Source organism: Anastrepha ludens, chromosome 4, assembly GCF_028408465.1.
Source record: "Anastrepha ludens isolate Willacy chromosome 4, idAnaLude1.1, whole genome shotgun sequence".
NCBI lineage: Eukaryota > Metazoa > Arthropoda > Insecta > Diptera > Tephritidae > Anastrepha > Anastrepha ludens.
This window is the reverse complement of record NC_071500.1, coordinates 69408523-69434139: the sequence shown is the minus strand read 5'-3', so window position 1 is coordinate 69434139 and position 25617 is coordinate 69408523. Positions and strand designations below refer to the sequence as shown.

The 25617-nt window shown below is 35.8% G+C and overlaps 1 long non-coding RNA gene across 1 annotated transcript in view; it reads right to left on the bottom strand.

The window, feature by feature from the left end:
* LOC128859722 (uncharacterized) overlaps nt 1–25617 on the bottom strand; it is a 70731-nt gene that overhangs the window by 31398 nt on the left and 13716 nt on the right. The window contains exon 2 of the long non-coding RNA XR_008454187.1: nt 23662–23990. This is a non-coding gene — a long non-coding RNA (uncharacterized LOC128859722). The remainder of the gene's footprint in view (nt 1–23661; nt 23991–25617) is intronic.

Below are 25617 nucleotides of genomic sequence, written 5' to 3'. Positions count from 1 at the left end.
CAAAAATTGTATCTCCAGGGAATTAATGGCAAATCTAGTGAAACGTTTCTGAACCTTCTGAATTCTTCAAGATGAACCCGTATAGATGCTGCAATATTCGAGGTTTGATCTAACAAGAGAGAAATACAAATTCGTCAGCGTAAAAATATCATATACCTGTTATGAATTCCTTATTACAAAGCCAAGCATAGATCTAGGCTTGAAAATCATAGAGTCTTTATGCTTAGAAAACGAAATTTTCGTTGTAGATATGATCTCCAAGTATTTATTTTCATAATTTTTGGTGAGGGTGGTAGTGCCCAATTTGTAACCGAAATCAAACGTAACTTTGCGTATACTGGCCTTTACCAGCATTAAAAGGTACGGAGTTTTCATCACACCAAGCTTCTAATCTCGTAAAGTCTTCTTGAAGTACAGTCGTATAGAGGACGTAATGGACGGCATAAGACTTCAACTGCAAAAGACGTGATATCCCAAAAATGTCACAGAATGTCATTAGCAAAGAACTTTAAGAACAATAGTGGATATTACAGGCCAACAATGTGATCTCACCGACTTTTTGAAAGCGTTCATATTGAAAAAACTGGGTTCAATTGGTCTTCATCCTAGCTTACTTAAGTTTCTTGCATCATATCTATCAGATAAAACTCAATTCGTTCGTATATATATAATATTATATAATGGTTTAAGATAAAATTTGTGAATAAACCTAAACGCGTAACAGTGATCTACTGCCTTAATAAAGCTGGGCTAATAAGGCGATATGAGATCTGAAATTTGGAAGATAATCAAATATCATGATTCTGCCTAGCTTTTCGAAGAGTTTAGGTATGTAAGAGATTTTGCAGATAGTGCGATAATTTTGGACATTCGACTTGCTTTCAAACTTATGAATCGGTATGATGAACGATTTTTTTCGAATTATGTAAGAAATACCTTGAAGCCAGTAACGATACTTGTTAATGGTTGGGCTAACGATGTAGCACCGGTTTTTAATAATATTGTACACTGTGCTAAACTATTATCTAATAAGTATATGTAGCTCACATTTTATAATATTTTGTAAAACGTGTGCATATTTCACCAGCTTGTTTCTAGCATGCGTGACAAAAAAATACATACATAAATGCATATATGCAAGTAATTGGTGTTTACACACTTTATTGGGTATTTGGCCAAGCTCCTCGCCCTATTGTGCTATGCGTCTTGATGTTGTTCCACAAATGGAGGGACCTACAGAACGGCAAATGGTTTTTTGAGAAGATTTTTCATGGCATAAATACACTCGGGGTTCTGCCATTATTTGCCGTTGAGCGACTGTGACCGATAGGAGTTTCGAATCTGGGCACTTCCGAATGGTAGCCACGCAGCGGTATATTTTTGACTGGTCTGGTAATATCATATTTGAAGCACTATTTTGTTATAACTGATGCACTGAACGCATCACAGGCGGAAGATGGTGAGTACTTTTAACTTCACCGATGTTTATAATATTACATACTCAATAATGCTTAACTTATACTTTAATATAGTAGACGCTAGAACTACGTACACATACAATGAACCCACGGTGTGGAGAATGCAGAGGTATGGCCAACGCCAAACCGTTAATCGGTACGCAGCGAATTTGAAGCAATTAGCTGATTTTCTGGCATAATAAGGCATATGTCAGCGGATTGTCTACAATAGAGTTCAGCAAAAATTAGGATTGTGTTGGTGGTATACGAAAAATCAGCTTAAGGTCCTCTCATAATTTTGCTTTGGATTACCAAACGTTGTAATCTGTCGTTCTTGCAAAGATTCTGTTGTTATAATGACTCACCTACGTAACTATCAGCACTCGGATCTCAATTTCTCTAAGAGTAAGAAACACTTTGGTTTAAGGCTTTTCAAATTACATAATCTTCTTTTTTCAATATGTCGTTTAGTTTTGTTGTACTTAGAATAAAATTTACTTTTCCATGAAAAAAAACAAATACGTTAGCGTATACCTTACCAATTACTTTACGCATAACACTAAAAGACATCTGAAGTTAAACTTTAGTTAATCGGTGCTTTTTAAGAGTTGGAGAATTTAAAGTGATAATACAAGTTGGAAGTATTGTTGGAACGTTTTTTTTATTACTTATAGAATCTGGTAGGTTATTTCATGGCAGTTGCATTTTTTTCAAAGAAAATTTCCACAATTTGGTAGCGTAGTTCTGGCGTTAAACGATTCATGATGATTTGGCAGACTTTATTGATCAGAAAAATCCTTACAGTTTGCAATTCTCAGCTGCCACACTATAGTTATCGATATCGATAGTTCTCTTCAGCTAAAAAACACCCACACGCTCATATAGCTGTGCATACCTTCGCATATACTTAACCCAATACCTCACCTAATCCCTAAAGATATATAGGGTGGGCCATGTAAAATTTGCTTTTTGAATCGGCTATAAAAAAAACCTAATCAATATTTTTTTAAACTTTTTTTTTGTTTTGAAGATTGAACATTGTCATTTATGAATAAAAAATAATATCGTTCAAATGCGGTAGATACGTTCCGCAAGAAACAGCATAAAAAAAAACAGCATAAAAAAAGCTACTAGTTCTATAGTAAAACTATAGATACGTTTCAAATGCTAAAACCGCATAAATCTGAAATAATTGCATAAAAAAGGGCACTAGTCCCATATTATTACTATAGATACGTTCCATAGACCGCATGAATCTGAAATAATTAAATAAAACCGCATAAACAAAATATTGTATCTTTGAAAATTATATCTTTATATATCTTCCATACTTGTAGGGTTAGCATTTCTGATGTAATCTGTGATGAGTTTTTGCTTAGCTGGTTTAGAATCTTGTTTATATGTACAATTCCCGATAGGTCGACATTCATTTTGTAATTTAAAAAAAAAACCGCACTATTTCAAAACCGCATAAAAAAAAGCCGCATAAAAACAGAACCTACTGTACTTCAATTGGGTATGCGTTAGGTTATACGTGTGCATAGTCAAAAGCTCATCATAACTTGATTAATCCGCATAACTCGAAAGTAACTCAAGGTGAGGCCAAACAGCAAGCCAACTACTTAAACTTAAATAAGTGTAATACAAATTACGGTTTCAGTTTTTTCTGCATTTATTTGTTGTCGAATATCATGACAAATTTACATCTGTAGTAGTTTGTTCATGTATGACCTCAACTAAGCGTGACGACAATATCGTGTTTTCCATCTGCACGTGTGTCCCCACCCACAGCGCAAACAAGCATGTCGCCGCTACAACTCACCTACTCTTTTCGATGGCTTCATAACGGCAAATCGCTACTGTGCATGTGTGTATGCATATCGCGTGGGCAGAGTTTTAGCTTGTTTACGTCTTAAACTTCATTGGATTCTCATAAGTTTTGTGTTAATAAAAAGTTTGCCAACAGAAACCGTCAATGAAAAGGACTGTACATAGAATGCTCAAAGATTGCCACCACCATTGATTTTTTGCGAATGTACTTGTATGTTTTTGGACATATTTAAATATCTGTATACAAAAATAATTGTACTTTACCTACGGCTTTTATGGCTATGGCTATACGCAGCTTCGGCGTTGGATAAAGAAATTGTAAAGCTGCTCCACGTGGCATCTGCTGAAACGTTTGTGAAAAACCACTCTTCAAAACTTCATTGAAAAGAGCATTAAGAATGAAAAGGAAATGAAATGTTTTCAGCTCACTTTGCAGATAAGAGCGGGACACCAAAAACAAAAGAGAACTTTGAAATTACAAAAACCACCCATAGTATTTAATAGTTATGTCTCTATATATGAATAAACACACTTGCATGCTTGCATATACCTATAACACACATACATACATAGACCTACCAGAGTGACAGAGTGAATATTTATTGTTATCTCGTCTAACTTTTTTTAGTCTATTTGTTTTTGGTGTTGATATTTACCCTCATTTTCTGTGCAATTTGTTGTTTGTTTGTCAGTTAGTGCGCTTAATGCTTATGTGTTTGCAGTGGATTTACCCACAAACTTTATTTGCTTGCATACGAAGATGCTAATGTGTGTGCTAGCAGGGCAAATGCATTCGGCGCTTTGCCAACTATTGATCCTGCAACTGAAATGAATATTATTTAGTTGTCACTGTGTCCTACTATCCATCCTAAGAATCCAACTGCATATGTGTGTATGTATGTATAAGTATGAACATGAAAGTGGTAGTTGACGTCAACAATGCTGGCACCGTTACTGTCTTAGAAGACGTTGTCTTCAAATTTCGCTATCGCTTTGGCATCCCTATGCCTCAATGGGGACTTTGGTGTTGGCTTTAGTGTATTAGCTGCAAATGTTAAGTCATAGAAGTCACCTACCCTGCTGGAAAGGCTAGAATAGTAGTGACACTAATTTCCGGTGCAACATTGTCACTATTTTGCCAAATAAGAACTGGTGCGCGCCATATGCAGCTATATAAAAGGCCAGTTGAAAAGCTACCACAAATTTTAATCAACAAAATCATTCATACGATATACATAAATGATAATTAAGGCAGTATGGCACGATAACGTAAGTCATTCACTGTAATGACAGCTTCTTCTCCATTTCGAAAGGAATAAGGGCCGATGATGCCGTCAGTGTTCAATGAACTTTGCGAACGGATTTACTTTTTTCAAAGTAAATTTCCATAATTATGAAGCGTTGTTCTGGCATCAAACGATTCATGACGACTCGGCAAACCTTAGTGAGCAGAAATCTGTCAAATCATAGTTATCGGTACCGATAGTTCTCATGCAGCTAAACAACAGCTAATGGAAGATGAATAAGCAGTTCATGGAAGTGGTAGTTTTATGGCACATAAGAGTTCTGCAAATAAATGTATCTTTAGGCAGATTTGGTTAATGAATTAAGCTTCTCAGTTTATAATTTAGTTATTCATGCATTTATTATATATTATAATAATTTAAAAATTTCTCACAGTTTACAAAGAAAGAAAATTATAAAATACCTTGAAATTAGCTAAACAATTCATTTAGAAACTTTTTGAAATAATATTTTACCGGAAAAATATGACTAATAGGATTGAAAAGCGAGGTAGGCATTAGAAGATAATTAGTTTCAATCCTGCTCAATAAGAAAATATCATGATTCCGTAAGCTTCGCTGATATCAATGGGATTCTATGAAAATGATTTTCTCGCTCACCTTATCGAATTGAAAACGAGTGTGAGGGAGAGAATAACCCTTCTACCATCTAATGATTTTAGATGCCATGAGCAGGCACCGACCTCTATAGGATGGAATTGAAGGAGTTAAAGGAAAAGTACGCAAAGCATAGAGGGCAAACATTTTCTGAACATGTTCAATCCTACTAATTTGATATGGATAACAGGGTCTCCAAAAGATAGCATATTCTAGCTCCCAGCGTACAATAGATTCATACAAGGTGAAGTCCAAAATAAATAAGACTGGCGTTATAAATATGTTTTTGATGGAGCTATCTTTTTAATGAGTTAATGCGTTGGAAGTTAGATTCCTAGCTGACTTCCAGTGAAAGCGACATTCAGTTCAGTTGAAGCGAAGGTATTGCGGCTAAAGTGTCAGTATGTTTGTGTCATCGGTACAAAAATGAGTTTCGATCAAAGAGCTAATAATAAATTTTGGTTTGAAATCGGTAAAATCTTTACCGAAATATTTGAATTGATGAACACAGTTTATGGCGATGATTGTCTATCTCGTGCCAGAGTTCGTGAGTGGTTTACGCGTTTCAGAGATGGTTGTGAGGTCATGAATGACAATGAACACACGCGCCGCCCAAAATCAGTAATCACTGAAAACTCCATCGAAATTGTTTGTAAATTTATCAAAAATGAAACGAAATCTTCGCTGAAATTCATCGAATCGAAATTGAGTGTCTCCAAAACATCGATTTATCGCATTCTAACTGATCGTTTGGGCTTACGAAAGGTGTGTGCACGTCAAAAAATAAGTCGAAGCTTATTTGTTCTTTACGATTCCAAGGGAGTTGTCCACAATGAGTTCGTTCTAATGGACCAAGCCGTCAATGCAATTTTCTATCTTGGCGTTTTGAAGCGTTTGTTGCATCGCATTCATCAAATTCACCCTGAATACCGCAAAGGAGGAAGCTGGGCTTATCGCATAATAATGCACCATCTCATTGATCCACTCTTGTGACTGATTTTTTGACTAAAAAGCGCATTTTAACCATCAATCACTCACCGTATTCGCCTGATATGGCCCCTGTGACTTCTACTTATTTGGAAAATTGCATTTGGTCACGAAAGGAAAACGTTTTGCGTACGTAGAGGCCATCCAAAAGGCTTGTATCGAAAATAAAAATAAATGATGAACTTATCTCTTTGAGACCTGAGGAGAACATGACAAACCAAAAGTTCTAACAGTTCAGTTGAATCCACTCCATTATCAAAAATGTCTTTTATAAAAGTCAAACTCAGTAAGTTAAAATTCGGTTTTATGTTGGTATGGAATCATAAGAAAACATTCAACGAAGTGCACATTAAGTATTTTTTTTAATTCCCTTAGATCAATTAGTGCCAGAGGGTCAACCAATTTTTTGCAGGTCCGTTTGAAAAATCTGAGTACGGAGTTGGCAGTGGAAATTACGTGTTTCCGTTTAATGATTTAGTTCATCGTTGCATTCTTGTCTTCTTAGTCCACTTCGAAAATGGTGAAAAAAATGGAACGGAAACGTTCCCGGTTTAATTCCATTTCTTTGTCCAAGTAAATTTTGCACTTGTGTTACATTACCTATACAACAACTTTTTAATTCAAGAAAGCCAAATAAAATTTATTTTAAGAGTTTTTCAATAATCTTCTGAACTTGACGATTGAATGCTATGCTCATGAAGTTTGTGCTCCATGAGGGCACTTTCCTCTAAATTTGGTAGAAGAAAATGAAAAACAAGTGCTACAACAATCACTTACATACATCTGTTGTTTCCAGAAAAACAAACCTTAAAAAGAGGTGGTGAGTGCTTCCCCTTCTAGCCAACTTGATTTGCTTTGAAAGTTTGGAACTGATTATAAAGTATTGAAAAAGGAAAGCATGCGGACAAAATGAACGCGAATTTCTTTGAGGGTAATTACAGCTACTTCCAAATACTTACTTCTTGGTACAGTGAAAAGAACTAAATCTGTCATTAAAAAAATTAAAAAACAAAAGCTCGGGTCATAAAGGGCCTTTAAGTTTAAATTTATTTTCGAGCAATATTTTGACATTTTGGCAGCTGTCACAGTTCGATGACTCCAGAAAATTTAAAAATTACCAAAAAATGTCTGTTTTTTCAAAAATGGAGGATCAGTGAAATTTACATTTTCGCAAAAATGTGTCGTTTCAGTCGTTTAACTGAGCTCTGAAAATAGAGTGAATTGAAAAGTTTTAGTTGGAAGTTCAGGAAGATCAAAATGCTGCTCGTTCTCACGATAGTCGATTCTACATTAGCGGAGCGATTCGGGTCTGCATATTCCCGGCTAAGAACTGTCACTTTAGCGGATTACTTGCAAATATATGAGGAATGTTTTATATTGCTACAATAACAACAACATCAATCTGCAGCTGGAAATCCTTGTACATCAACAAATCGATATATCGGTATCTGCTAACAACGATATGTGGTATTAAGAAGATACTGTGAAATGCCACACAGCCAATGAAATGATATTTTTATTGCAATTGCAATATATCGAGAATAATAAAATAATGATTTTCTGCAGCAATTTTGCCTGAACATCGCCGATGTAACGCTTTGTGAGTGAATCCACCTCACAGACAAAGTTCAAGTGAATAAACGAAAAAGAAGTGAAGTTTTCAAAAATAAAATCCGGCTCCCATTTGCTGATATAGGCCAAATTTATGTCCTGACACACGCGCACGTAAATAAACTAATAATGAATTCCTATTCAAATTATGAGTATAATTTGAATTTCGAAGGAGAGACTCTGACTTCAAATACCCTTTACTTCGGCTTGGTATGTTCATTACGAATATAGGTATTATTATTTTGCCATAAGTGTAACTCAGACATATGCGAGTATATGTATGTTATGTTTGTAAATTTAGGCGAGCTTTTCAATTAAGCTAATTGTACTACCAAATGAAATTTTTCAACAGACAAGATTTGTGAAAGCTATCAGATTCACACGCTTTGTGAAATTGCATTGTTTAATCAGTGGGAGAGGGGCCGGTTTTGTTATAATCGGAAGGGTGGTTAGTTAGTGGTCTCGTATATTTATTTATTTTAGCTGATTGCTCATGGGAGTACGCCATTAAAGCGAGCCCGTTTATAGTTTACAGCCATGCACTTTCTTCTTTAAATCCCCTGCAGGAAAAGCATAAAGTAGTGTAATGAGAACTAAGTTGTATATAGTAGTTGTATACACCAATTGTGAAAAGCGACATTATGCCTCACAGTTAAGTAATGTGGCCTGCATGCACTTTTCTTGTATTTTTTGAGTCAACCAGCGAATTCGATGTTAAGTTATGAAGGATTGGCCGTTAGTTAGTTTCTCTTTGAATGACAATGGCAGTTTTTTTTTTTCAACCTCAAAAGACTCACTGCCATAGATTTTTGAGTATGAAATGAATCACTTTACGGTTCCCCAAAGTTTCGAAATACTGAGCACTAATTGCCAAAATAAATGTTGTGTTGCCGAATTTTAAAAAGAAATTTCGATTGAACGGATGCACTAACCGTGCCTTTTAAACATAAATATTTGAAAAAGTTTCGAAAAATTTGTTTCTTGATTGACAACAGAAACTATGCTCTTGTTCGTCCGGTCCGAGAATGTTGCTGCAGACTTAAATCAACTCGCCGCAAATCTCTGCACCAGCTTGACGAGAATAATGCCTAAGGATCTCAGCTCATTTGCTAAATTAATTTTTAAGTTGAAGGAAAATTACCATATCAGTTTTTTATAGAGGCTTTGAAATAACTATAAACGGACGGTGACCACCATCGGACCAGGCACCAATTAATGTTATGGTCGACGAAGGGCGGACACGAAAGAGTAAGGTTGCAATATTGCTCGCACTATTATTGAAACAAAGTATAAGACCATCGGAAATTCCAAGAAAATTGGATTCGGCTAGTTACTCTTTCTAATAAATTAAAAATCATTGAAAACCATTGAGTAGAAGTGACTGTTGCCGATCCATTGTGATACCCCAGCAGCAGTTTGCCTGCTACTCCTCGTTAAACCGTTATATTTTAAATTCTAACCTATCCCCAAGGTCATCAGTATCATTCAAGAACGATAAATATAGATTTCTCTAAGGATAGTCACATTTTTGCCTAACCAGACATCTCATTAATGTCTATAATTTCGATCTTAAAAATGCTATAGTGATTAGGAAACGCTTTCGCCTGGCTTTTAACAGTAGACACCGAACCAACTTTATCGTCAAACTTTGAGCCACCAGTAATAATCGTAAGCAGTTTTTCCGACCAGATATAATGTCAACTGACACACATATAGCTGGAATTCAAGTACTAAGTAATCTATTAAAATATGGCTCATTCAAACAATAGTCAAAAGAATAAGTTGACCCAAACCGAGTGTGATGGCCGAATGTCCTACACCTAAGTCGCGTCTTTGATTAGTTGTGGCAGGCCGAGCAGCAGTGTTACCTGTATTCTGTTTACCAACCAAATCCAGAAGAGCTAAAAAGAAGAGTTTTCAGAGTATCAGTGGATGTGGTTTTAAAACCGACGCTGATACATATAAGCACCATACGTAGAACTTTCTGAAACCTGTTTCTAACCGTAGTCTTGTCGATAGCCATCCACCACCACCGTATAAGAGGGTAGATCCGCTAACGGTCCTATACATCCAGTGAGTGTTCTGCAGAAAATTACCCCACCTGCGATCTATGGCCTTTGTGCATGAAAATAGAGCTACAGTAGCTTTCCTTACGATGTCCTCTACATTCGTGTTCCAATTTAGATTTTTGTCGACAATTACAATTGAATATTTGGCGCTATCTCCTACTTCTAGCCCTGCACTATTACGTGATGGCTTGACAAATTGTTGAATTTTATATTTATAAATAAGTAGCTTTATATTAAACCAGCGTAGATTTTAATAAAATTTAATTTGGACTAGCTTCCTTCACACGAATCTCAATCGATGTGTGTGGCTTGACGTTGTCCTGGCGGACACAATTGCTATACTATTGGCCAAAGCTTCTTTCATATGGCCGGATTGTTGACCGTACGGGACCATATGAAAAAGGTCGGAATTAAGAGTTTGGTCGCAGGAGAGCGGTTCATAGTTGAAGAATATCGGCAAACACAAAGAATTACCTTCGGGATCGTCAAATTTAAGCAGCGATTCGCAGATAGTAGTTCTGTTCAAAAATTCTTTGTTGCGTTAACTCATGTAGCACCAATATATCGAACTATTTTTGCATTCAGCCTTATTCAAATGCTTCTAAATTGTTTTTTTGCTATGTTTAGTTCTTAGATAATCGACGATGTGCTTACATGATAGTCAAATTGGATGATTTCTATTATTTTATCGATATTTTCTACCATTCGTCTTCCGAAGCGAGGTGTTTTTTGACCTGCGAATTACCGGAACGGAATAGACGAAACCAAAATGGCATTATTTTTCTTAGAAAAACTCCATTTCAAAATTTTACTTATCAATAATTTCTCTTGTTGGCTAATGAAATATCACATTTCTTTTCATTTTATTTGTTGCTATATCGAAAAAGGGCATGGTCATTTACTAAATTCCCCCATTTTCCTCCAAATCGCAATCTGGAGGTTGTGTCAGCTTTAGTGGTGTATGCAAATCGGTTCCTATCTTTATGGAACCTTTATCTGACTCTGGTAGTTCCTCGTGTCTCATAGCTAGTAGGATTTCCACATAATTTTGATAATTTTTATAGGATTAAAAATGAAGTCTTTCAGTCAAAGCTTAAAACATTGTTGAGCATTCATTTCTTTCTGTACAGCAATAACTATTTATTCGTTTCTCTAATGAGGTCAAAACGAATATTACCCTTTATTAAGCATTTTCTATACCATCTTCCTTGCTTTTCATCGAGGTCAAAAAGCTGCCGAAGCAGCCCGGGATAATTGCAACATGTATGGAAAAGGTGTTATACGGCGAAAGGCCTTCTGAACTGGATGAAGAACGTGTCAAATCACTTTTGAAGGAAACCAGTCGTGAATTGGTGGCAAAATGAACTGTGATCATAAAACAATTCTCAATAACTTTCATTCCATGGGATTCATCGAAAAATTGGAAGTCTGGGTGCCTCATGAGCTCATCGAAAAAAACAAAGAAAGCCGCCTTCAACTTGCTTTTCAGCATTCCATCCGCCATCGAGCAACACGCGGTCATAACTAGCACTTTTTGTATCGAATCGTCACGGGAGATAAATCAATATAAAGCTAAATAAAGAAGTGGGTGGCTCCAGGAGATACGCCAAAGCCGAGAGTCAAGCCAGATCTTCATCTAAAGAATGGCAAAGAGGGCATGGTGCATTGGGAAATCCTCGAAAATAATGCCACGGTCAGCAAGTTACACTGCGTGAATGAGGCTATTCGATTGAAAAGACCTAACCGGAATGGTCAAACCATACTCCTTAACGACAACGGCTGGCCACATGTTGTACAAGTCGTCAAAGCCGACCTCGAAGAGCTCGAATGGGAGGTTCGTCAGTGTCCGGCGTATTCTCCGGACATTGCACGGACCGATTGCCATCTTTTCCGCTCCCTGTCAAACCATATGAAGGACGATAACAAAGAGGTTTTTAAGAACTGACTCAACAACTTCTCTGACACCAGACTAGGCGATTTTTGACGGAACAGCATCAAAAAACTGGTCGGGAGGTGGGAAGAGGTTGTAAATAGAAGAGGTTGCGTGACTACCGTTCAAAGTCCGGATAACGTAGGCTCGAATCGCCGCGAAACACCAAATTAAGAAAAAGTTTCTTCTAATAGCGGTCGCCCCTCGGCAGACAATGGCAAACCTCGGAGTGTGTTTCTGCCATGAAAAAGCGCCTCAGCAAAAACCGGCGGAAAATCGCTGAACACGTAAAACACCGCGAAATTTGAATATTTGACTTATTTTTTTAGCACACCTCGTATATAACTTATTGATTTTGTTGTTGTTTTTTGTTTAAATAAAAGAAAAACCCTACGAACTTATTCCCAAATCTAATACTTATATATAACTCGTAAAACAGATGACCGATTAGGATAGAAAAAATGTCTAGGCCAACTATTGTCTTGCAAGGTGGCGCTGTAGTCGATTTAATTGAAAAAGCCGTACTTTTTGCTGGGCGTAAATCTGTGCGTTTACGCGACTGGATAAAGTGGTTAGAAAATTGGTTCAAGCGAATGTAGAAGGTTTTTGATCACCATGGAGAATACCATATTTCGATAAGCAATGAAACCGTTTTTTATTGAAATATCTTAAAGTACCTTCGATTCTTCTCCGCTATATTTGGACCCTAATCACTTAATAAAAAGTCCGTATGTGAACGCACCAACAAAGTTATTAGTTCATATTCATTGCTACCAACTGTCTTTTTTGATATTAGGCAAGTTTCCATATATCGCGTTCATACAGGGCAACTTTTGTTGCTTCAACTTTGCGAATTCCCTTTTGATGTTCCCGCCGTATTCACACACTTTGCAATTGTTAGATTTTAATATATGTACAGTCAACAACAGCATTGAGAAGAACGAGAACACAAAGGGTTTTGACATAGCATGAACATCACAAGTAGCGAGTTTCATCAACAAAAGTTTCCCGTTTGAATGTGATCTTACAAATACTCATTAAGTGCTTCCAAACAAATGAGGGGTTTCGAAGCTCTTTTCCAGTACTGTCGACATATGTTTATTTATGCCAGTTGCTTCATCTATTTGCCACTCGCTAACGCAGGCGGTGGTAATGGAAGAATATGCGTAAAACACAGACACTACTTTTAAACTGTCAACCTCACCTCATCCTGCTAAGACAAACAAGGCTCTTATGACCGAGACTAGAATGGCGGCATAAATTACAAACGCACAGATGAAATGCAGAACCAAAGCCTGCCTGAGGGCGCAGCTGGCAGCAGCAGTACTAAGACTCTGGTTTGGTAGGCCAATAACCTGGTCACCTTAAACTCAACATTTTGCTACCTCAACTAATAAAAATAAACCAGAACTTGATACAGTTGACGAGCTTTTGCATGAAATCAAGGACTTGAGTTGGAACCTGGAAAGGAGGCCTTATGTTCCACAACTGAATAAAAGCGTCACATATATATGTACATATATGACGTTTGGCTATTCGGGGACACCTTTAATTTTTACTCGACGTACACAACCAAATCGACTACTCTCCTCATTCTGAGCACTTTGGTATATGTCTATATACGAATATAGTATTTTGATTCCTTTATACTGTGACACATAACCATTATGTATGTCGTAAGAAGAATGTGAAGTGAAGAAAAACTGGTGAAATATAAATCTTAATAACAGAACTCAACTTTTTGCGATTATCTAATTCCAGAATGTTAGGCTACAAATAAATCGATTTACAAATGCGCAAATACGAAGTGTGTTCAACAAATAAGGTGAATTTTCATTTTTCTCAAAAAGTATTTATTTCTTAATCAATTTCTATATTATCCCATTCAAAGTAGTCCCTCTCAGACATAAAAATAATGCACTTGTGCCAGCGTTTTTTCCAATCCTCGAAGCTCTTCTGATATACACTTTTTGATATGTCCTCGAGCTCCCTCCGCGATTCGGTATCATGATACAACTGCCATGAATCTCTTTTTCACAACTCCGTTCGTTTTTTTGTATTGCTTCACGTAAACGGCGCATAACTTCAAGGTAATACTCTGTATTTACCGCACGATCTTGCGGTAAGAACTCCTGATGCACTACGCCTTGGTAATCGAAGAAAACAGTGAGCAAAACCTTAACATTCAATGAAATGTGCGTCCTTTGCGTGCTTTTCTTGGTCTGGGCCCTACTGGACTCTTCCATTGGGACGATAACATAACCACATACCCATGATTCGTCATCAGTTAAGACTCTTCTCAGCAAATCTGGATCATCGTTGACGTCATTCAATAATTCCTAAGCGATGCTCATGTGACGTTGTGTTTGGTCAAAATTCAGCAATTTTGGAACGAACTTCGCTGCCACACGTTTCATGCCCAAAATTCCCGAAAATATTGCATGACGTAAGCCAACCGATATGTCGACATCCTCACCAACTTTTCTAATTGTGAATCGACGATTCTCCATAATAAGTTTCTTCACTTTTTCCACTTTTTCATCGGTTTGCTGTTGTTGATATACTGTGGCGTCCAGAGCGAGCGTCGTCATTCACATCTTCTCGACCTTCTTTCAAAAGCTTGTACCACTGCAAACATTTTTTTGACCCAGAGTACTCTCACCGTATGCTATTGTCAACATTCCAAGTGTTTTTGAACACTTAATTCCATTTTTTACACAAAATTTAATGCAAGTTCTTTGACCCATTTTATTCAATAGCACAAAATCGCAAAACACGCGCAAAGCACTTGTCTTAGTTATGCCACTTACAAAAAAACTAAACATGCTACACATATTGCTAAATCCGTGAACATATCTTCGAAACGAGTGTAACTTCTTATTTTTTGAACACACCTCGTGCATAGTCCTACTAGATACATATCTATGAATGTATGTATGTCCGTGTCCATTCAATGGGACAAATCCGGATGCGCTTTCGCTGCTTCTTTATCACAATAGAATGGAAAATAGAATAGCAATCGGCATAATAAAGATATTGTATGATGAAAATAAAGGATAAATATGAAAGGGATAAGAATTAACAAGCAGATTTATGAGAAAAGAGGATACGAAGGCGCACAATGCTTAAAATATAAACCTATGTAATATCCCACCACATATTTACCCAACAAACCTTCTTGATTGATATCAACTTGAGATGCATTTGACATGAAGTGGCTTTATCAAATCTCCAACGCTAATCCGCAGCTCAACAAGCGGATTTTTTCAATTTAAAAGGCTCTTGGAGATTTTCGTATATATGCAGTTGAGAAATTAGAATTCTCCTCTTGACATCTATGAGATTTTCCCAACCGGTAGCAAGTGATCTAATATTTATATTTTATTTCATAATTTTAGTGAATTTCTTATTTTATTTAATATGCAAACAGAGTACGTTTCCAGCCAACCTTGTAATTAATTATATAAACTTTTTTTATTAAACATTTTGCATATAAAATTGCAGTTGTTCATGTTTTTTTGAATACTCTTCAACATCAACACAAGTTGAGGCATAAGATTTGAGAAAATTGCTGTTGTATGTTGAAATTCAGCTTGAGAACTAATGTTTTATCAGTGTTTGAGAATATGTTTCCTTGTGTTTGCTGGGTACATACATAAGAATATGGGTTAGTGTAATGGCGATTATATTTTCTAAAAATAAATATAAGGATGTGTGCATACCGGTCGTTGTAGTAGTAACTGGAGCGCACTTAAATCGGTGTAGATGGTTGGTTGAGTTCAAACAACCCAATAACATCAATAAATGAGCACCGGCTGCCACAGCAACGCAAGCAGAAATTGAATTGCCAACAGCACAAACAATTAAACAAAAACAAAAAACAATGCAAACCAAAAAAAACTATTTCATTACTAATATGAGTTCCGACTATGGCTTTGTAAGAAAATCAACATTAAAAGCAACTAAGCAGCGGATAAAAACGAAAGTTATAAGAGCAGTCACGAAATGAAGAAAGCTTTATTGTATGTACTTGTACATATTTTTCATTGCTGCCGCCTTTGTTGTATACTTATTTGTAAAAAATATCATGAAAAAATATGAGTGTATGTAAGTGTGTTTCCTTTTGTTGAATATTCATATGATTGCCATTTTGCTGATATCCTCCTTCTTGTTAAGTATTCAATATTGGTACGGCATTTTGCCGATTTTTCATTGAAAACAAGACAGAGGGATCGGTTTTTTCCATACTTTATTCAGAAGATTAGGATTAAGACAATAAAAAAACAGAAAAGGCACATTAAGTCACAAATGGTTCAATGAGGTAGTCCAAAATCGTGCATTTCCTATCACAAATAGATCACCCTGAATACTACAGCGATACGAAAAACAAAAATTCGAAAGAATCGCCCACAACTCTTTGGTCAATTGAGAATTAAATTCAGGTTTTCTGATCCTGAATTACAACAATTTAGTATGCAAACCATAAGATAACGGCTAATCCCAGATTCATCAGGCTGGTGCGTAAAATGTTAAATTGCTGAGATTGAGGGCGAGCGGATGTGATTTGGGTCTTGTTTGGGCAATATTTTTTTTTCGACGTGTTTTTAGGCAAATTTCTTTTTAATCATTTATCGTTTCATGGTTTAATGGTTTCGTTGCTTGTGTGGCACGTAGTGGCGTCTTGTTGAAAACAAACGTTGTCCAGATCAATACCATCCAGTTCCGACCATAAAAAATTGTTAATCTTCTCCCGATAGCGCAATCCATTCACCGTAACTGTTGCTCCAGCTTCATTTTCGAAAAAGTAAGGTCTCTGCATACAAGTAAAGACTCCGCCGGACCATAAACCGCACCAAACCGTCACACGTTGAGGATAGAGAGGCTTTTCAACAATAACTCTTAGATTTTCTGAGCCCCAGATCCGCCAATTTTACTTGTTGACGAAGCCACCGAGGTTAAAATGAGCCCCATCACTCAAGATGATTTTTCGATGGAATTCCGGACCATGCATGAAATTTTAACGTCCCAATGCATGAAACCAAAACCAACCAAAATGCATGAAATTTTAACGTCCCAATCAGCAAATACACGACGTTGTTTATGATCGGCCGGCTTGAGTTCTTGTGTTAACTGGACTTTATAAGCATTAAAACCCAAATCTTTATGCAAAATACGATATAATGACGTTTGTGGAATGCCTAATTCCAAAGAACGGCGAGGAATGGACAAACCTGGGTTTTGTTCAACCCTCTCGGCTGCAATACTTTCGGCTGTTCTTCAGCGACGTGCACGGGTTTTATTCTTCACATCACTAACTTGTCCCAACAGTTCGAATTCTTTCACCAATTTCTGTATTGCGGTCCGACAAGGTGCTTCACGATGACCCAAAAATGTTCAAGGTTTACGAACCGTGTCTGCCAAATTTTCACCATTTTTGTAGTGAATTTTAATAATTGCAATGCGTTGTTTAAGCGTGTATCGTTCCTTTTTTATTAATGGCGTAGTTTCTACTCGTCAAATATCAAAAAATGATAGCTTCAAAAGTTACATCTACCGAAATTGCGGTATATTCAAAATTACACCTGTTATTGGAAAACCCTTTATATATACATATAAAAGCATTGTAGCAAACATTTTCCGGCTTACCTTGTTTTACTACAATTTACTTTAGCCAGCTGGTCTAAGAAATTTCGGGTGCGAATTATACTGCACATGGTATCTAAAGCCGTAACTGGGGTTTGCGTTTCTGACGTCTGTTTCGTAGTCATCAGTAGCTTGTACATTTACAGAATTTAAAATTGCTTTATCATCTAACTCTTCAGCAGTTATAAGGCAATATTAACATAGTCATTGAAGTCTTTCATCATTTTTAAATCACATTGGATTTATTGTTTTACCAATAACTAGCAGCTTTCTCTTTGTTGTGCCAGCCATACTTCCTACTGGCATTCGCTTCTTCGAAGGTTTCCCCAGCAAGAGAAATTGGCTTAAGCGACGAAAAGTTTATAAGTAGTAATTTCGGGCGCTGCTTTTTGATTTGGCCGGAAGTTCGGAAGTTCTGTGTACAATTTAAACAGAAAGCACTGTACTTGTAAACATAGCCAGTAAATGCACGTATTCAGGCTTCCCTTTAGATTGGGTAATAGGTATGTATGTAACTAATTTAAATTGATATCGCAAGCATCAAAAGTGAAAGTGAAGTCATATGTAGGTGCGTAAGGCGATTTGAATACGCAAATGGCAAAAGTGTTGTTGATGCAACTGTCTTTGGAAAATGGTTTCTTATTGAGTGATCAACCAAAAGCAGTATTGTTATACTTTTAAATTGTAAACTCCGACGATTTTAGGCGAAACTTGCAAACACAAAAATTGCACACAAATTATATGTATCTTTGACAAAAAATATGTGACAGTCAAAATACAGTTATTTGAACAGAACTCAAGCGCACTTGACAATTTGTTTATGAATTCTGACAGTTTAAATAATTTAACGTAAACAATATTAGGCAGGGAATTGATCCACAATACTGGAATTAACAACACAGTAAATAGCGGCGGCTGCCTCCTTTGAGGCAAATAAAAATACTGCAAAGTTATATTTACTTTCACGAAAATATGGAACAAAATTAGAAAATTTAAGATTTACTTAAATATTATTCCAAGTTGAAGAATATATTGTCAAAAAAGAATTATTTGTGCTAAAACTTGTTTTTACGAATAAAAAAGAAAAAAAAACATGGAACTTCTTCTATCATACTCAGGTCAATGCAAAGACGAATCTTTATCCGCTGGAGTCAAAATATATTTATTTCATGTACACATTCAACTGCAGTGGCTCAATAAAGAACTCGGACACCCAAATGATATGGCTTTAAATAAAAAATATATATTAAAATGCAAATCCAATGTGTTTATGTGTCACATTTATTTCCGTTCTTCAAGCGTATTTTTCAAAACTACAAAAACCCAAACAAACTTCAACGCATTCGTATTACATAGAAAAAAAAACATAAAAACTGAGCAAAATACATGACAAAAAAGAAATCGGACGTTTATGTAAAGTAGAGTTAGGCAACTTTTGGGCGACTTTTGTTACAAGCCTAGGAGCGCTCAAATTTGGACTTTTCTTAATTTGTTGCACTATCCATCGTCCACAGTTTTGGTCGTCCCGAATTCTTCTTATTTTTCACGGATATTGTTGCTTGGAAATGTTTTATCACCGTCGAACAAGGTCAATCCACAATTTCTGCGATTTACCGTGACTAACAATTAAATTTCTGGCTTTAATTGAGCTTTGTCCACGCTGTCTACCCATGATTATAATTTGGACTTTTATTTAACAAACAACCGTTTTAAAGTACCAACTAAGCACAATAACGCCAGATGTCCGACTTCTTTTTGATCAATTTTTTATTTCAAGGAGGTAATGGTTTTGTAAATTATTGTTACTATTTTTAAAATCCTGGTTCAATACCCCAGAAAAAAATATGAAAATAAAAATATCTAACTTGCATTTCTTACACACATTTTGAAATTGAAGCTGAATGTATGTATGTCCGAGTTCTTTATTGAGCCACTGTATATAATTGACGCGTGCATCATTTTGACAAATGCTTGGCCGAGCTCCTCTTTTAATTTGTTGTTTAATTTTTATGAGAAGCTTTTCATTTAAGAGATGCATCCCGAGGCAGCCCATTGCCTGCCGAAGGGCGACTTCTATTAGAAAAAAATATTTTCTATCATTTGGTGTTCATGCTCACAGTTTTGAGCCTGGGCCCTTCCGGATAGTTGTTACTCTTAATTTATTTACAAAATTAAAGCAATTTTACATACCACACTGCAAGAACAGCACAGTTGAACGACCGCAATACAGTTAATAACGATAGAGATAACTAATGACGAACCGCCTTAAATGTTAAATAAACCTTTTCGAAGGCAGATAAATTTATTAATACTCTCTCTTATCGTAAACAGCGATAGAAATACCACTGCACAAGCTCATACATTCTTACACCCCGGGATGTACAAATAGCCATTTGTGTGTTCAAATCGCTTTACGCTCGTAGCTGTGTACTTACGTTATGACTTCACATTCGTATTACTTCCATTATGAATTTATGATGGAATGAGATACGATATAAATTTCAAGTAGTTACATACCTATTACCCAATCTAGAGAGAAGGCTGACCACGTGCATTTACTGGCTATGTTTACAAGGGCAGTGCTTTCCGTTTAAACGATACTCAGGTTAAGACGAACCAAATCAAAAAGCAGCACGCGAATTGCGAGATACGTACTTTCGAGACTCGACGCGTAAGGCGAACTTACGACTTATAAGAACTAAGTTTATATGCAAAGCCGATACTTCATTTGGTTACACTGTCAAAAGCTGTGCCAACATTTTTGTCCGCTGTTCCTTTGAGTTTTAGTTATATGGAACTGCCAGCTGTTAAATCATTTGTTTATTTCATTAATAGGCATCGACTTATTTTTCAAAGTATTTTTCAATCTCATAAAAATCTCTTAAGGGAGGGGTCTAGGGTTTGACTTTCAAAAAATCGATTTTTTGGAAATAGCTTTTTCTTATAGTAAATCATCTCAAAAATATTGTCCAAAAATTTCAGCTCAATCGGAGCAAAACTTTTGGAGTTATAGACGTTTTTGTCCCCACTCCTCTGCGACAGCTGCGAGCGTTTGGAGCGGAGCGTTACAAAAATGCCTTTTTTTCAAACGCGTTTTTCTCGAAACCACTTTTTCAAAGTCCGTGACTATTAGAACTTCAACAATATTTAACCGATCCTTTTCAAATTTGGTATACAACTTCTATATATAAAATACCTCCCCCCCACTGAGAGATTTTTCACTTTTTTGTTTTACATTAAGGGCGGTTTCCACTTATACAGCGAAAAAATCAGTGAAAATCGCACTTTTTGCTTCAAAAACGCGCTGGCAACGTAAAAATGAAAAAAAAAAAAAAATCGGAGCCAGTGGGGGGGAGGGTTTGGTGATAATTTAACCAAATAATTCTGTTTTTTTTATTTCAGGTGATTCTACAACTAGATACGATAGTCACCGCAAATCACCTTTTGGAAAAGGCGTTTTCGGAAAAGTTACTTCACCGGCTTATTTCCCGATATTTTCTTACAAAAATTTAGTACAATATTGTTGAAATGATGCTTTATAATGTACAAAAAGTTTAAATACATTTTCACTATTCATATCTCTAAAGCAAAGTCTCAAAAATTCATTAAAAAAATGCTCAAACCCTAGACCCCTCCCTTAAGCTCAAAATGGATCATCTAACCATAACAAGAGTCATTTTCGTTAAAAGCGTAGTACGACATTATTAAACGACTACAGCAAGGTGTGAAACCAAAGGAAATATGCAAGAAAATGAACAGCAAGTAAACTGTCTCTACGATTTGAAAAAATAGAAATGTAAAATATAAAAAAATAAATAAATCGAATTTTTGAAGACCTTGGAGAGTGCTTATTAAAGAAGTGCGCTTAAAAAAAGGGTTATTAATTCGACTATGAGCAATTCCATTCTAAAAGGGAAAACAGAAGAGCTTGCCAGAAATCTTGTCGACTTTAATTTAAAGTGCAGCGATGGACGGATACAAAAATTAAAAAAACGTTACGGTGTTACTCTGGCAAAAATTACCGTAGAGTCGGCTGCAGTGAAAATGGATTTGGTTAACGATTGGTTGCAAAAATCACCGAAAATCAGCTGAAATTTCAGATTAGAGGACATTTTCAATAGTGTTGAGACTGGCTTGTTTTAAAAACTACATAAATCCAAATAAAATGCTTCGCTTCAGAGGTACACGTTTAACGTTTAACTGGTGGGAAAATCTCGGAGGAGCGAATGCCAGTACTTCTAGTAGAAAATGTATGTGTAAATATGTCTGGCACAGCAAAGAGAAAGCTGTTAGTTAGGGATAATACAAAAAGTCCAAGGTGCTTTAAAAGTGTGAAGAAACTTTAATGACTACGTTGATGTTGGTATTGATCGTGCATATAAATTCTGTGCATAAGTTAACCCAAGAAGTCGATTAATAGAATATTTTATCTGTTGATCACAACCTTATATATTAGTGGCTACCAAGCATTACTGAGACAGCATATTCATATTAAGGGGTTATATACAGTTAGAAGGCCGAAAAAAGCGAATTTTCCAGAATTTTTTCTGAGAAAACTTTTAAATTGTACAAATTTGTACACATATTAAGTTATCTTTTAACTGTATTTTAAGACTTAGTATTAGTAAAAATATTTATTTTGAAAGGAGCTAAAACTGATCTCCTGGAGTTCCTCTCAAAAAAGTAATTTTGCGGTGGCCACTATATCTCTGAACTGGATCCTCTGAAATTAAAAACCTAACCAGATTTCTGTTAAATCTAGTAATCAATTGAAGCAATAAGCAAAATAAATTTTTTTAAATAAATTAATAAATTAAAATAAGTAAAAAATTATTCAAAGCTGCTTTATGAGTAAGGACATCTTAAAAACGACATCAACAAAAAGAATATTTTATACGTCACATTTGAATTGCGGAAAACCAAGTAAATCGGAAGATTTTTTAACACCAAAAAAACATAACAAATTCATCATTTTCAACTTTTAAGGTACGTGGTTTTGAATATATTCGCTTAAAGTGCACTTCGCTGAAAGCAAACTGATTTTCTCGGCCCCTTGGAGTACAGTGGAAGCGGAAAGTACTTTAACTAAAATTTCTATAAAATTAGTATCATATTACAACTACCTTGCATCTGAGGTAGAAAGTATGTATAAAGATGTGTAACAATTTTGTACTAATTTAGTACTAACAAATACCGAACTAGCGGCCGCCGTAGCCGATTGGGTTGGTGCGTGGCTATGAAACACTTTGCCGTAAAACACTAAAATGAAGAAAAAGTTTTTCCTAAAGCGGTCGCCCCTCGGCAGGCAAATCTTCGAGTGTATTTCTGAATTGAAAAATCTCCTCATAAAAAATGTTTGCCGTTCGGAGTCGGCTTAAAACTGTAGGCCCCTCTATTTGTGGAACAACATCAAGACGCACACCACAAATAAGAGGATGAGCTCGGCCTAACACCTAACAGAAGTGTACTTCAATTATTATTATTTTTTATTTTTAACAAATACCGGGCATGCGCTACTCTGTTGTTAAGGCAAAGTATTTTCATTCGACTCTTTAGGATGCACTAAATTCTTTGATTTATAAATAAGAGGAAATAAATAAATATTTTGGAGAGCAACTGGCTATTTAGCTAAAATGAACTTAACTTAAAATTAACTTAGAGAGTTGCCCAAGCCCCTAGTAGCCAGCGCTTATTTTTTATAATTAGTTGTCACGTAAATAATTGAAAAAATGAATAAATAAAAAACTTAGAGAGTTCCCTAAAAAAAACAACGGGAGAGTGAAGAAAAAATGCGAGAGAGAAAAAAAGTGAGGGACAAAATTAATCACTCTATTGAAAGATTTGTAATTTTTGCGAAGTGCGTCCTACGTCAATCATATTTGACACTTGTGAACTGGACAGCTGCAGTGCAGTATACAAACCGACAAGCAAAGGAGCGCGTAAAGGAAGAAGATTTTCATCACTCAAGATAATTTTTTTATTTGGTAACAATGTTATTCAAAAACAATTTTTTTATTTCCATTTTTAAATTACAATCTGTTAAATGTAAATAATATGTAATTATTTTTAAAGTAGTATGGGAATTCTTTGTTCTCTAACCAATATTATGTAATTTCCTTCCTATTAAATTTAATTTATGTTACATTATTTTATTTTCCGAGTGTTCTAATTATTTTTTTATATTCAAAAACAAAATTGACAATTAATTTTTCTAGAAAAAATGTCTCACTTACCTTGTGCTTCTCAGTTATATGTATATTATACACCTAATAGCTATCATAATGAGTATTTCTTCACAGAAAGCGCGTAGGTTTTTTTTAACAGCAGCAGCAGGTTAACAGCAGGGTTGAAAAGCGGAATATTTGCGAATTATATATCTATTTACTTTTTTTATATATTTGCTTTATTAATCCTTTACACATTTAACACTTTTTATATGCTTCAAATCACTGCTTAAATTTCAATGTGTAGATTAGCATAAAACAAACCATTTGAATTATTAAACCTCACTTATACAGGCAATTCGCGTAGCCACATTTCCAGCACATTTATTTCGCATTTACTGAAAGAAAAAAAGAAAAAGATTTACATAAATTAATACTATTTAAAATGCAGCTAACCATTGAAATAGAACCACACTTGCAAAGTTAAGCCCAACAAAGGGCGAAAGCGTGAAAACAAAAAGAAAATATAATCATGGCCCCAATGGCCAACCACAATGTCAGACAATCGAAAGAGTTAGGAATGATATAAATGTGTGCAAATATACAAAGTGAAATTCCAGAACGATAAAGGGAACACAAAGCTGGTTTTCTCATTTCAAAGCTATGCCATTTATGGAAACTTTAAAGTCAATGAAGTCGAGCAAAAGGAGGAGGATAAAACGATGATAGCCAAGTTACATACAAACTTTATAAGCACTTTCACGTTTAAATTAGGAAGTCCGAATAGAAGAAAAGGAATGGAATAAATTTTCTTTAAAAAAATATTCCTTAAACTTCGAAATGGTTGAGAGTCAAATTGCGCAACTGAACCTTGGTCGAAAATTTCGTCTGCATATATTCTACTATAGCTGATATGAACATTAAATGAAACTGGTAAATCGGCGAAGCTATTCACACACAAATCCATGTATTGGGGCCATAACAATGCAATATCGATTGCAGTAGACAACTTTAGGTTTGTTTTAAAAACGTGTTATTATTTGGGTTTTAATATTTACGAGGTGTGTTCAAAAACTGAGGAGAATTTTCAAATTTGGTCAACTATGATCATTCGACTTTCAATTATTATTATTTTTTTATGTTGGTACACTCGTCTCGAAGATATATATGTTCACGGTTTTAGCAATATAGCAAACAATCTAAAGTTTGTGAGAGGCATAAATAAGTCAAGAGCCTTGCGTGATTGGCGATTTTCTGCTATCGAATAAAATGGGTCAAGGAACTTAAATTAAATTTTGTGTAAAAAATGGTACTAAGTGCTCAAAAACACTTGGAATGTTAACAGCAGCATACGGTGAGAGTACTCTGAGTAAAAAAAATGTTTACAAGTGGTACAAGCTTTTCACAGAAGGTCGAAGAAGTGAATGTCGACGCTCGCTCTGGACGCCCCAGCACATCTACAACAGCAAACCGATGAAAATGTTGAGAACGTGAAGAAAATTGTTATGGATAATCGTCGATTCACAATTAGAGAAGTTGCTGAGGATGTCGACATATCGGTTGGCTTACGTCATGCAATCTTTTCTGAAATGTTGAGCATGAAGTGAGTGGCAGCGAAGTTCGTTCCAAAACAGCTGAATTTTGACCAAAAACAACGTCGCATGCGCATCGCTCAGGAATCGTTGAATGACGTCAACTAAGATCCAGATTTGCTTAAAAGGGTCATAACTGATGACGAATCATGGGTGTGTGGCTATGACATTGAAACCAAAGCCCAATCGTCCCAATGGAAGAGTCCAGTAGAGCCAAGCCAAAAAAAAGACGCGAAGTCCGATCAAATGTCAAGGTTTGCTTACTGTTTTCTTCGATTACAAGGTCGTGCGGTAAATAAGGAGTATTACCTTGAAGTTATGCGCCGTTTGCGTGAAGCAATTCGAAAAAACACCCAGAAGTGTGGAAAAAAAATTCATGGGTTTTGATAACGCAACTGCTCACTCATCTTTGCTTGTGAGAGATTATTTGGCC